Source organism: Muscardinus avellanarius (assembly GCF_963383645.1).
Source record: "Muscardinus avellanarius genome assembly, chromosome: 3".
Taxonomy (NCBI): domain Eukaryota; kingdom Metazoa; phylum Chordata; class Mammalia; order Rodentia; family Gliridae; genus Muscardinus; species Muscardinus avellanarius.
In genome coordinates this window covers 145,723,653-145,736,354 of record NC_137788.1, presented here as the reverse complement: position 1 = coordinate 145,736,354, position 12,702 = coordinate 145,723,653, and positions in this window count along the sequence as shown.

The following is a 12,702-nucleotide window of genomic DNA, read 5'->3' as shown; positions in this document are numbered from 1 at the left end:
CCAGTTGCATGAGTGTCTGGCACGGTGGGAACGAACCTTCAGCCACAGTTAAACCTTGACTTCAGCCCATGAAAGAATCCAGGCAGAACGGGCCATCTTAGCAATTTCTGTCTGAATCTCCAATCTACAAAAACTGTCAAAGGTAACAACTATAAATTGCCATTTTTTAAATTAATTAATTAATTAATTAATTAATTATTTTGGCGGTACTGGGGTTCCTGGAAGCCCTTCTACCTCCGGGCTACACTCCCAGACCTATTTTATACTTTTTATTTGAAAACAGAGTCTCTTAAGCCAGCGCGGCTGGCTTCGAACCAGCGAGATCCTCCTGTCTCCGCCTCCCAAGCCCGGGGATTACAAGCGTGCGCCACCACGCCCGGCTTAAATTGCCATTTTAAATCACTAAACTTTGAAGTGATGTCATTCAGTAGATAACTAAAATAATGCTTTATTTCACATTTGCTTTACTTTTTATTGTTTGTTTTGTGGTACTAGGGATTGAACCCAGGGCTGTTCTGAGTTACAACTCCATCCTTATTTTATTTTTATTTTGAAATAGTCTTACTAGGTTGCTGAGTCTCACTACTTGCTAAGGCTGTCCTCGAACCTGAGATTTTCCTATCTCAGCCTCCCAAGTACTGGGATTGCAGGCATGTGCTACCACCTCTGGCTTTGCTTGACTTATAATAAGATCTGTCATCTCTCTTGCACGCTTAGCTGCTTTTTTTCTTCAACTTGCTCAGTTATTTTGTCCAACGTTATTGGGTTGTTTATCATAATGATATGTAAAGAGTTCTTTTTTCGCCAAGGAAACAGTCCTTTGTTGTTCAGATGTATTGCTCATATTTTTCACATTTTATAATTTATTTTTTTACTACTGAAATTTAAAAAATTGAGACCGGGCGTAATGGTGCACGCTGTCATCCCAGCATTCGGGAAGTGGAGACAGGAGGATCATGGTTTGCGGACAGCCTCAGCTACTTAGTGAGGCTCTTCGCAACTCAGTGAGACCCTATTTCAAATAAGAAAAAGACTAAAAAAAAAATAGATCTGGGGTTGTAGCTCAGATGTACAATGCCCCTGGGTTCCATCCCCAGTACCGCAAAAAAAAAAATTTTTTTTAAATTTTCTCATGGTTAAATTGACCAATCTTTCATACTATATGTTGTAGAGTTTGCTTCTTACTCACTAAGGCTTTTTTCTCTCAGTGCCATAGATATGAAAACGCCTATCCTTGCTATGTCTTAGTACTCTATGGCTTTGTTTTTATATTAAAACATTTGGTTCCTCTAGGAGTGTTTGGTGGAGGGGAGAGACAACTCCTCCACTTAATGATAGTTAGGCCGTTATGCAACTTTAATTACCAAATCATCCTTTCTTCACACATCTGAACTATCATTGTTATCATGGCCCAGGTTTCAGTCTGTTCATGGCCTTATTTCTGAACTGTATTTTCTTCCATTGGTTTGCCTATTCCTGTTCCAACATTACTCTTCCATTTCTGGATATCTTATATTTTTATATTTCTAGAATAAGTTTGGAATTATATTTCAACTTCAGATAAATAAGTGAATTAGTATCCCATGGTATTTTTTTGCACTAAATCCATGAATTTGAGCCTCCTTATCAAAGAGTTAACTCTATCTTTCTATTGGCTTATGTCTATTTTATGTTACTTTTTTTGTGGTACTGGGGATTGAACCCAGGGGCATTCTACCTTTGAGCTACATACCCAACCCTATTTTTTAATTTATCTTTTATTGTGAAATAGGGTCTCACTAAGTTACAGAGGGCCTCACTAAGTAGCTGAGGAACTTTTTTGTGGGTCTGGGGATGGCACCCAGGGGTGTTCTACCTCCGAGCTACACCCCCAGCCCTATTTTTTATTCTTTATTTTGAAACAGGGTCTCACTGAGTTGCAAAGGGCCTCACTAAGTAGCAGAGGCTGCCCATGAACCATGATCCTCCTTTCTCAGCCTCCTGTTTTTAGGTGTGTGCCTCCATGTCTGGGTCTTATCCAATTTTATTATTCTCTGTTGACTCTTTTAAGGTTTTAATTATGGAAAGTTTCAAACATGTGCAAAAGCATGACAAAAAGATCTAATGAACACACATTGTATCTGTTTTCTAGTTTCAGTAGTTATCAACTGATGCCCAATCTGTTCCGACACAGTATTTCCTCTATACCTGGATGATTTTGAGCAAATTTTCATATTATGTAAGTTCACTCATAAATATTTCAATAAATATCTCCAAACATAAAGACCCTTAAAATAACTACTATACCACTAGCACCCTTAAAATTGGTAATAATTCCTGATAACACCCCAAATCATGCTCAGTATCCATTTTTTCCCCAAATAGTCCAGCTTTAATTGACACGTGAAAGAAGCCGGGTTTTACAGATGTGACTTGAAATAACCTGAGGTTAGCTAATCATGTCTTTTCTTTCTCATTTGTTTGGCATGTTATGATTACAAGTAATCGTGGGATTTATTTTTACATATTAGTACATGCATGTGTATAATTTGGTCAGTTTTATTCCCCAGTAACAGCACATAAACACACCTACTTGTTCCATAAGATTTTTATGGTCTATCCACCCAAATCATGAGCCAGATAAAGCTCAGATACAGTAACTGCAGCCTTTAAATGATGGGTTTTATGCTCCAGCTCTTTCCTTTCCTAGCAATGCATTTTGTCAGGCAGACAACCTCTCTAGTTTCCCACAACCTTGGTTTAGAAGAGTTCAATACCCGTGGTTTTCTTTTGTTGTTGTTGTTGTTTCTTTTTCTTTTGTTGTTGTTGTTGTTTCTTTTTCTTACTACTGGGGATGGAACCCAGGGGCATTCTACCTCTGAGTTATATCCCCAGTTCTCTTTATTTTTTTGTTTTGAAACAAGGTCTCACTAGGTTGCTGAAGGTCTTACTATGTTGCTGAGGTTGGCCTTGAACCCGCAATTCTCCTGTCTCAGTCTTCCAAGTACTGGGATAATAGGTGTGCGCCACCACGCTCGGCCCCCATGGTATTCTTTAATGTGTTTCTCAGTCTCATATTTCCTGTAAACTTGTAGATCTAGAGAGGCTTGATAAGATTCCTTCAGAGTTGGTTATGTGCTTCTATCCATCAGCATATAATGTCTGCTTATCAGATGTGTGTGTGTGTGTGTGTGTGTGTGTGTGTGTGTGTATGTGTGTGTGTTGCTGGATATTGAACCCAGGGGGCATTATACCACTGAGGTATACCTTCAGACCTATTTTTTTGGGGGGGGGGATCTGGGGATGGAACCCAGGGGCATTTGACCTCCGCGCTACACCCCCAGCCCTATTTTTTATTCTTTATTTTGAAACAGGGTCTCACTAAGTTGCAGAGGACCTCACCAAGTAGCTGAGGCTGTCCGCGAACCACGATCCTCTGGTCTCAGCCTCCCTAATGCTGGCATTACAAGCGTGCACCATCATGCCCCGTCCCTCAGACCTATTTTATTTTTTATCTAGAAATAGGATCTTGCTGGGCCGGGCGTGGTGGCGCACGCTTGTAATCCCCGAGCTTGGGAGGCGGAGACAGGAGGATCGCGCAGGTTTGAAGCCAGCCGCGAGCACTGGCTTAAGAGACCCTGTTTCCAAATAAAAAAGTATAAAATAGGTCTGGGAGTGTAGCCCGGAGGTAGAAGGGCTTCCAGGAACCCCAGTACCACCAAAAAAAAAAAAAAATAGGATCTTGCTAAATTGATGAGAGCCTCAAGTTGCTCAGAGTTGGCTTCAAACCTGTGATCCTCCTGTCTCAGCCTCCCAAGTGCTGGGATCACAGGTGCGTACGTACCATCATTACCGGCTTGCTTAATGAATTAATTCATTTATTAATTAATTTATTTTTGTGTGTGCCACTGGGGATTGAGCCCAAGGGCATTCTACCCCTGAGCTATATATCCCAGGCCAGTTTTATTTTTCATTTTGAAACAGAGTCTCACTAAATTGTTGAGGCTGGCCTTGAACCTGTGATTCTCCTGGGATTTCAGGCGTGTTCCATTGTGCCCCACTCTTTATGGGGATTTAAACCGAACTTCACAGTGCCTCATGTTCAGTATTAAGTCAGGCTTAAACTCTAAATGTGAAACTTTGGAAAAAATTTTTTTCACAGTACTGGTGATTAAACCTAGAAGTATTCTTCCTCCGAGCCCAGCAGCAGATGTTTTTACAATGGAGTGGGCTAGCTTCCCCAGAGAGGTCCTGGTCACACCAAGCGTTGCTGAGAACTTGAGTGAGGTTGTATTTGAATACGCCCAAGTGTGATTTCTTCATAGGGGAGGCAGAATACCGCTGGAGCTGATGCCAAGTTACTGAGCTTTTTCTTAGAATATAGAATTTGGAGGGAGCCATTAGCACAGCACAAACCCCTTGCCATTCTCTTTAACCTCACTTGGAAAGCAGGAGATGAGGGCGCAGGACAGAGCGACTTCATACAGACACACTCAAAGTGCAGGAATTAGAGGAAGCAATGGAAGAACTTCAGAGATTATTTACTGCACCCATTTAAAAAGGAAAGCCTTTTGGCCGGGCGTGGTGGCGCACGCTTGTAATCCCCGCGCTTGGGAGGCAGAGACAGGAGGATCGCGCAGGTTCGAAGCCAGCCGTGCGCGCTGGCTTAGGAGACCCTGTTTCCAAATAAAAAAGTATAAAAAATAGGTCTGGGAGTGTAGCCCGGAGGTAGAAGGGCTTCCAGGAACCCCAGTACCACCAAAAAAAAAAAAAAAAAAAAAAAGAAAAGCCTTTTTATTCATGATTTTTACTAGCAGGACACAAAACAAAATAATAAAACTTGATATGGGTGGTCCCCAAGTTTTTATAGGCCCACCTAATGATTTTTTGACTCCATGATGTTGTGAAAGTATACCTATATATCATTCTGTTTTTCATATTCAGAAAAGTCTTGAATGAATTACATGTGATATTCAACTTTATAACAAAACGGGCTTTGCTTTTTGTTTTTGTTTTTTATTTATTTCTGGGTGGTACTGGGTATTGAACCCAGAGCCATTATAACTCCAAGCTACAGCCCCAGTCTGATTTTATTTCTTATTTTATTTCTTATTTCTTCATTAGGTTGCTGAGAGCCTCGTTAAGCTGCCTAAGCCCGCTTTGAACCTGCAGTCCTCCTATCTCAGCCTCCCAAGTACCGGATTACAAGTATGTGCCATTACAGCTGGCCAAGGCTTTGTATTTTATTATTATTATTATTATTATTATTATTATTATTATTATTATTTTACCAGTTGTAGGCTAACGTCAGTGTTTTGAGCACATTTAAGGAGGCCGGGCTAGGCTGTGATGTTCCATAGGTTAGGTGAATTAAATGTATCCCAAATATTTTCATCTTCTGACTGGTTGATCAGGACATAGCCCCAGCATTAAGTTGAGGAGTGTCTGAATAGAAAAACAAATAACAGGGAGGCTGGGAGGAACCAATACACAGTTCTCAGGAGGACTTAGTTTTGGTGTTCTACAGCTTAGAAGAGTAACTGAGTCTACAACAATCTTTGATGCATTTCAAAACAACTAGCAGGACACAGAGGTCCCCCAACATGTAGAAATGGTTATGTGTGAGGGAATGGAAATGCCAATTACGCTGATTTGATCACCATGGATTGTATACACGATTACCCCTACTGTACCCCACAAGGTGCAAATATTATGTGCCCCCAAACAACCCAAGCCGGTCTGATAGAAGTGGAGTGGACTGTGCGGCTGGTGATTTCTATGTGCCTACTCCTCACATCTCCTTTGGCTGTCTGTCCCTTCAGAGTGGTCTGTGAGACATCTCAGTGTCCCTAGAACACCTCGAAATACAGCCTGGAACCACGATTTGATGGTGGAGAATCGAGGCCTCCAGAGAGGTGTGGAGCCCCATGGCGAGGGCTGTGCTGTCTGGAAGAGGAAGCCCCAGGGGCATTTGATCTCTGAGCTACACCCCCACACTATTATTTTTATTTTATTTTATTTTTTGGTGGTACTGGGGGCTATACTCCCAGACCTATTTTATACTTTATTTGGAAACAGCGTCTCACTAAGTTGCTGGGAGCCTCAGAAGTAGCTGAGGCTGGCTTTGAACCTGTGCGATCCTCCTGTCTCAGGCTCTGGGATTATAAGCGTGCGCCACCCACCATGCCCGTCTCTAAAAATGGATTTAGTAAACACACTTCCTAGTCTGATTGAATCTGAACAGTACACACCACCAGATGCAGTAACCAATAATGACCAGAAGAGGGCCCCCTTCCCCAACAATCCGAAAAGCTGATCTGTGTCAAGATTGGAAAGCCAATCAAGCAGCTTCATAAAATGCTGTTCTTGGCCCCAGTACACCAAGCCCTCTGCACAGAACATCAAGTATATCCATTACGACTAATTAAAACTTATCAAGGACACAGATTTCCCGAGTACTTTTCAAATTACCAGGTGCCCCATAGTCATTCCCATTTGCCTATAATTACTTTAAAACTTTCTTGACAAATCTGTTTTTGTTGTTGTTGTTTGTTTTTGGCACTGGGGACTGAACCCAGGGGTTCAATTTACTTTGAGTTACACCCCCAGTCCTTCTTATCTTTTATTTGAAACAGGGTCTCACTGGGTTGCTGAGAGTTTCGCTGATTTGCAGAGGCTGGTCTAGAAACCTGTGATTCTCCTGTCTCAGCCTCTCAAGTCCTGGGATTCAAGTGTGCACCACCACACCCCGCTTAAAAATCTGGTTTTAATGAATAGTCAGAACATACCTCTCGGAAGGAGCTGTGGGTGAGGGAGAGGTGATGGGGCTGGGCTGCCTGCTCAGAACTACATAGCCGGTGTCAGACGCTTTCCTCTAGCCCCACATCACCATGGAGCTAGACCCCCGTCTGCCACCCCAGAAGGTCTCAAGCTCCTTTGTAGATGCTCTACAGCTCGAGGGAGGAGGAGAGGCTGCCCGAGCCAGTGGCCGCCTCTACTCTCCCCACCTTCGCCCCGAGTGGGAGGAGTAGCGGGATCCTCCCTCTCAGGAACGTCTAGACCAGTGGTTCTCGGGTGGGGGCCATTTTGTCACATTTGACAAGGTGTGGAGACATTTTGGGGTGTCATTATTTTGGAGGTGCTATTGGCATTTAGTGGGTAGGGGCCAGGAAAACCCCTCAACACACTACAGTATGCAGGACAGCCCCCCCACAAGACAGAATGTTCTGATTCAAACTCAGCCAATAAATACTGCTGACTCTGAGAAACTGTGGTCTAGACTTGGGATCAGTCATTCTCAAAGTGTGGTCCTCATAGCTAGTGTGTCAGCACCACCTGGGGACTTATTACAAATGTGAATTCTCGGGCCCTACCTCAGACCTACTAACTCAGAAGTTCTGGGAGCAACCTGTGTTTTAATGCACCTTTCGGAGGGCCTAACACGTGCCCAAGTCTGAGGAACCTGTTTAGTGAAGTCTACTGCTCGGGACTGGTGTTATGCTTCTAAGAGAGTGTGCTTACAGGAACTGCAGGATCTGTTAAAAATGGAGATTGTGGTTTAGTTGTTAAAATTTGCATTTCTTCCAAGTTCCAGGTGTTAATGATCTTGCTGGTCTGGGCCCACACTTTTTGAGAAGGATATAAGATACTGTTTCCAATTTTTCCTATATACAATACACCTGAAATGCATGTTGAAACTTGAGCTGCTGTCTCTGGATGAGACCCACTAGGCAGGACATCTCTAGAGAAAGGCCTAGGAATGTGTATTATTATTATTATTATTATTATCATTATATTATTGTTATTTGCAGTACTGGGGATTGAACCCAGGAACATTTTACCTCTGAGCTACACTCCCATCCCTATTTTTTATCCTTTATTTTGAAGCAAGGTCTCACTAGGTTGCAGAGGGCCTCTCTATGTAGCTGAGGCTGTCCACAAACCTGTGATCCTCCTGTCTCTGCCTCCCAAGTCCTGGGATTACCAGTGTGTGCCACCACGCCCGGCTGGGAATGTGTATTATCAATCAGTGCCCCAGAAAATGCAGTCAAACAGACCCGAAATGATTGACTTTAGAGGGCAAGTTAATTAATGACATCACCTGTGAGGCCCCCATATCTGTCCCAGAAGTTCTCAATTCAGGTAGGCGAGGCTCCACTGAGGGTGGCACCCAGTAAAGAGCGCTTTAAGATGCTGCCAGGTGATTCCAATGTGCTGCCATGTTTAAGAATCAGTGATGAAAGCCAGGAGTGGCGGCGCACACCTGTAATCCTAGTACTTGGGAGGCTGAGGCAGGAGGATCACAAGTTCAAAGTCAGCCTCAGCAAGTAGTGAGACTCTCATCCACCTAGTGAGACCCTGTTTCAAAATAAAAATAAAATAGGGCTGGGGGTATAATCCCCAGTAACACACACACACGCATGCACACACACACACACACACACACACACACACACACACCAGTGGTAATAGAGCACAGTTTGGCAGTTCCTCAAAAAGTCAAACATACAGTTACCATATGAACCACTTCTGCTCCCAGTTGCTCACACAAGAGCACTGAAAACATATGTCCACACAAAGCTGGGCGTGGTGGCGCACGCTTGTAATCCCCGCGCTTGGGAGGCTGAGACAGGAGGGTCGCACAGGTTCGAAGCCAGCCTCAGCTACTGAATGAGGCTCCCAGCAACTTACTGAGACCCTGTTTTCAAATAAAAATATAAAATAGGTCTGGGAGTACAGCCCGGAGGTAGAAGGCCTCTGGATTCCACCCCCAGTACCACCAAAAAAAAAAAAAAATGTCCACACAAAACGTGTACACGGATGTTCATAGCAGCATTATTTATATTAGTAATAAAGTGGAAACCAACCAAAGTTCACTGGCTGGTGAATGGCTAAGCAAACTAAGATGGATGTGTTATATCCACACAGTAGAATATTATTTAGTAATAAGAAGGACCAAATTGGGCATGGCAGACCGTACCTCTAATCCCAGTACTTGAGAGGCTGAGACAGGAGGATTGCAGTTTCAAGGCCAGCCTCAGAAACTCAACAAGGCTCTCAGCAACTTAGTGAGACTCTGTTTCAAAATTAAAATATAAGAGGAGGTGGGGGTGTAGCTCAGAGGTAGGATGCCTCTGGGCTCAACCCCTAGAACTGCTTCCAAAAAGGGGTGATGTGTTACAACGTGGATGAACCTTGAACATATACTGAAAGACCAGATGCAAAAGACCACATAGTGTATGAATCCGTGGATACGCAATCTTGAGGATAAACAAATCCATAGAAACAGAAAAGTAGATTAGTGGTTGAGAGGAAGGTATAGAGAGTGACTGCTTGGTGGGTAGAAGGCTTTATTTGAGGATGATGAACTGCTTTGGAACAAGATAGAGGTGACATAATATTGAGAATGAACTAAATGCCACGCAAGTGCTTTAAAATGCTTAAAAAGAGCCGGGCGTGGTGGCGCACGCTTGTAATCCCCGCGCTTGGGAGGCGGAGACAGGAGGATCGCGCAGGTTCGAAGCCAGCCGTGCGCTGGCTTAGGAGACCCTGTTTCCAAATAAAAATGTAAAAATGGGTCTGGGAGTGTAGCCCGGAGGTAGAAGGGCTTCCAGGAACCCCAGTACCACACACACAAAAAAAATGCTTAAAAAGAGCCAGGCGTGGCGGCACGGGGTTATAATTCTAGTATGTGGAAGGCTGGGAGGCTCAAGGACAGCCTCAGCAATTTAGCGAGACCTTGTTTTCCAAATAAGTAAAATCGGTTTGGGGATGTAGCTCTGCCTCTGGGTTCAATTCCTAGTATCATACATACAGAAAAAAGGCTACAGATGGTAAATTTTATGCTATGAAAATTTTACTGCCAAGACAAATAAAAAACTCTCAAAACAAACAAAAAAATGGAAGTGGTCTATGAACTTTGCTAACAGAGGTAGATTTTAAATCAGGCAAAATCTAGATATGAGCATTATTTCCTCAGTCTGGAGAAAATACCTTAAAATAGACAATGTACTGTATCTATGCCCCTGTGGCTTTGGACACTGGCTAGGGTGGGGAGTAAAGAGTTTGTCTAGAGCTTGAGGGGAGTCTATACGATCAGATCCTATGATTAAAAGCAATGAAACTAGTCTTCGTCATCAGTCAAAACTGTTGATTTGAAAGTTCGTCCCCACAATCTGGGAAGTTTGTGCTTTTCTTATGTTCAGAGTCTCGAGAAAGTCATTGCTGAGACCAGCTGTCTCAGTGTTGGGTGTGGATGCTTTGTTATTTGAGTATAAACAGAATGACCCCACAAGACTGGAGGTTTAGGGACCTGAAGGCAACTGACAATTAAGTTACATTTTTGCAGCCACACACCTGGGAGTGGAGACACTGAAGACCAGAGACCTAGAGGAGATGGCTCAACCTTGAGGAAAAAAGGTCACGGGGAGGTCACGACCCCACACCCTCAGTCACTTGCAAATGACCCTAGCAGGGAAGGATGCTGTCAAAAGAAGTTGAATACAGCCGGGCATGGTGGTGCACACTTGTAAACCCTGAGATAGGAGGATCGCACAGGTTAGAAGCCAGCCTCAGCTACTTAGTGAGGATCTCAGCAACTTAGTGAGACCCTGTTTCTAAATAAAGTATAAAATAGGCCTGGGAGTATAGCCCGGAGGTAGAAAGCCCCTGGGTTCCACCCCCAGTAGCACCACCAAAAAAAAAAAAAAAAGTTGAATATAGAGTTTTCTTCTGGAAATTCAGCTTGCCTAACCTTTTCCTTTTATTTTTGGTTTAATATCCGCCTCCCTTGCTGGGCTCTAAATTCCCAAGGGCAAGGATCTCGTCTGTTATATTCTGCAGTGCTTGGTGCAGGACAGGTGGCTGCTCAATACATCTCTGTTGATTGACAGCTGGAGGTCCAGACAGTGGTGAATGCTGACAGCAGGCTTGTCAAACAGGTAGGCAGGGAAGGGCACTCAGAGCAAAACTTGAGAACACAGTGGCCTGGGTCAGAGAGAGGGCTTCGCAACCTGCGGGCAAAGGAGGAGTCCGAAGGGACATCCTGTAGGTGATGGGTCTGAGTGGAATCTCCACGGAGGCCCCAGGCTCAGTGGGTGGGGACTGGGGAGGCGGTTCCTGCAGAGCAAGCGGCATAGGCAGCCCTTAGGTGGCTGAGCAGCCTGGGACTGGGGGGGGCAGCCTATTGAGGCCAGTGTACCCCTGGGCACCAGGCCCGTCACTCAGTATAGGGAACAGCCGAGGGCTGACCTTAGGCCAATGGGCTTGAAAAGCTGTGCTCTTGCCTGTACCTGGTACTGCCGGGAGCTGTTCATTGGTGTTGGTCCGGTCGGTGAGGGCCCCTCTCCCCCAATCCAAGGATACAAGAGAAAAATGGTTGCCTGCAGGGGAAAGGGCAAAGTGAGTTTAGGATGTTGGGCTGGAGACATCGTGGATTATTGTTGTGTCCAATGGGCATTTACTTACTACTTGAGGGCAGCTCCAGAGTGTAGACTTAGGAGATCCTGGCCTGCCGAGAGGAGCGGGAGTCATGGGAATGAATGAATGAGACAAGGAGAAAGCACCAGGGTGAGGAGACAAAAAGGCCAGGAACAGGACTCGGAGACTCAGAGACCTAGACAGGTCCCCTGAATATGGCCATCAGGTCACTGGGAAGCCTGGTCAGAGTGGGTCTCATATAGGCGGGGAAGGAAGAGGCCAGTGGCCAGGGGCGAGGCCACAGCCTGCCATTCTGGAGAATGGCATAGGGGCTGCAGGAGGACACCCAGAGAAGGGATAGGACTCCAGCAGGTTTTCTTCCTTTTAATCATTAAGATGAAGAAGATCGGCAAATGTTTTAAAGAGATGGTGGAGAGGATGACTTAACTTTCACTATTCAAATGGGGAGTGAAGTAGTGGACTGTGGAATGAGCCCCCGGGGGCGGGGGGGAGTGAGGGCCTCCGCCTCCAGAAAGAACAGGAACATTTTTTGGGGGGATACAGAGGAAAGCATAGCCTTGAACCCACCTTCAACAGTACACAGGAGCCTTAGGGTGGTGAGATAGGCCGAGGGTTCCTTGGCCCTGCGCTTATGGCGAGGCACCCTCTTCTACGGGATACCCAGAATCCATGACTGAGCTGGGTAGGTGTGTGGTCCCCAGGGGCACCCACTTCCGGGAGATGCGGGACTCCTGTGATGGTTGACTCAAGGATTTCCCGGTGGCCTTGCCGAACCTTCTGTAGACTGCCTTAGACCTTGGATACTTTCACCCAACAACCTTCCTCCCCTGGCCCTTTGCTGGGTCAGAAACACATTGTGGGGTGGCTCTCCTAGGCTCCCTTTCTATTTTATCTCAAAGGACTTTCCCTTAACAAAAACCTTATACATTTAGTCTGCTTTGTGGAGAACTGTTACTCACACAGCCACTTCCAAGCATAACAGGGAGAGCCAGAAAGGTTGAGCCAGGGAAACTTAGATTCCCTCAAGATAGGTGTCGACTCTAGGGAGACCACGCTGTGTCTGATTTAGCAGCATATGGCTGGCAGGGGAGCCTGGTCTCTTTCACGTGAAGATTTGCACTGGGATGGTACATAAGGCTCAAGCGGGTTCTCAGGAAGTTGGGCAGACATGATCACATGGTGGTGGGTATGAATATAGGCACAGGGATAGGGGTCATAGGCAGAGGAGCAGGAAGTGAATTCAGCTATGGAGTCACAGGCTGGTGTCTTGCAGAGTGGAGGAAG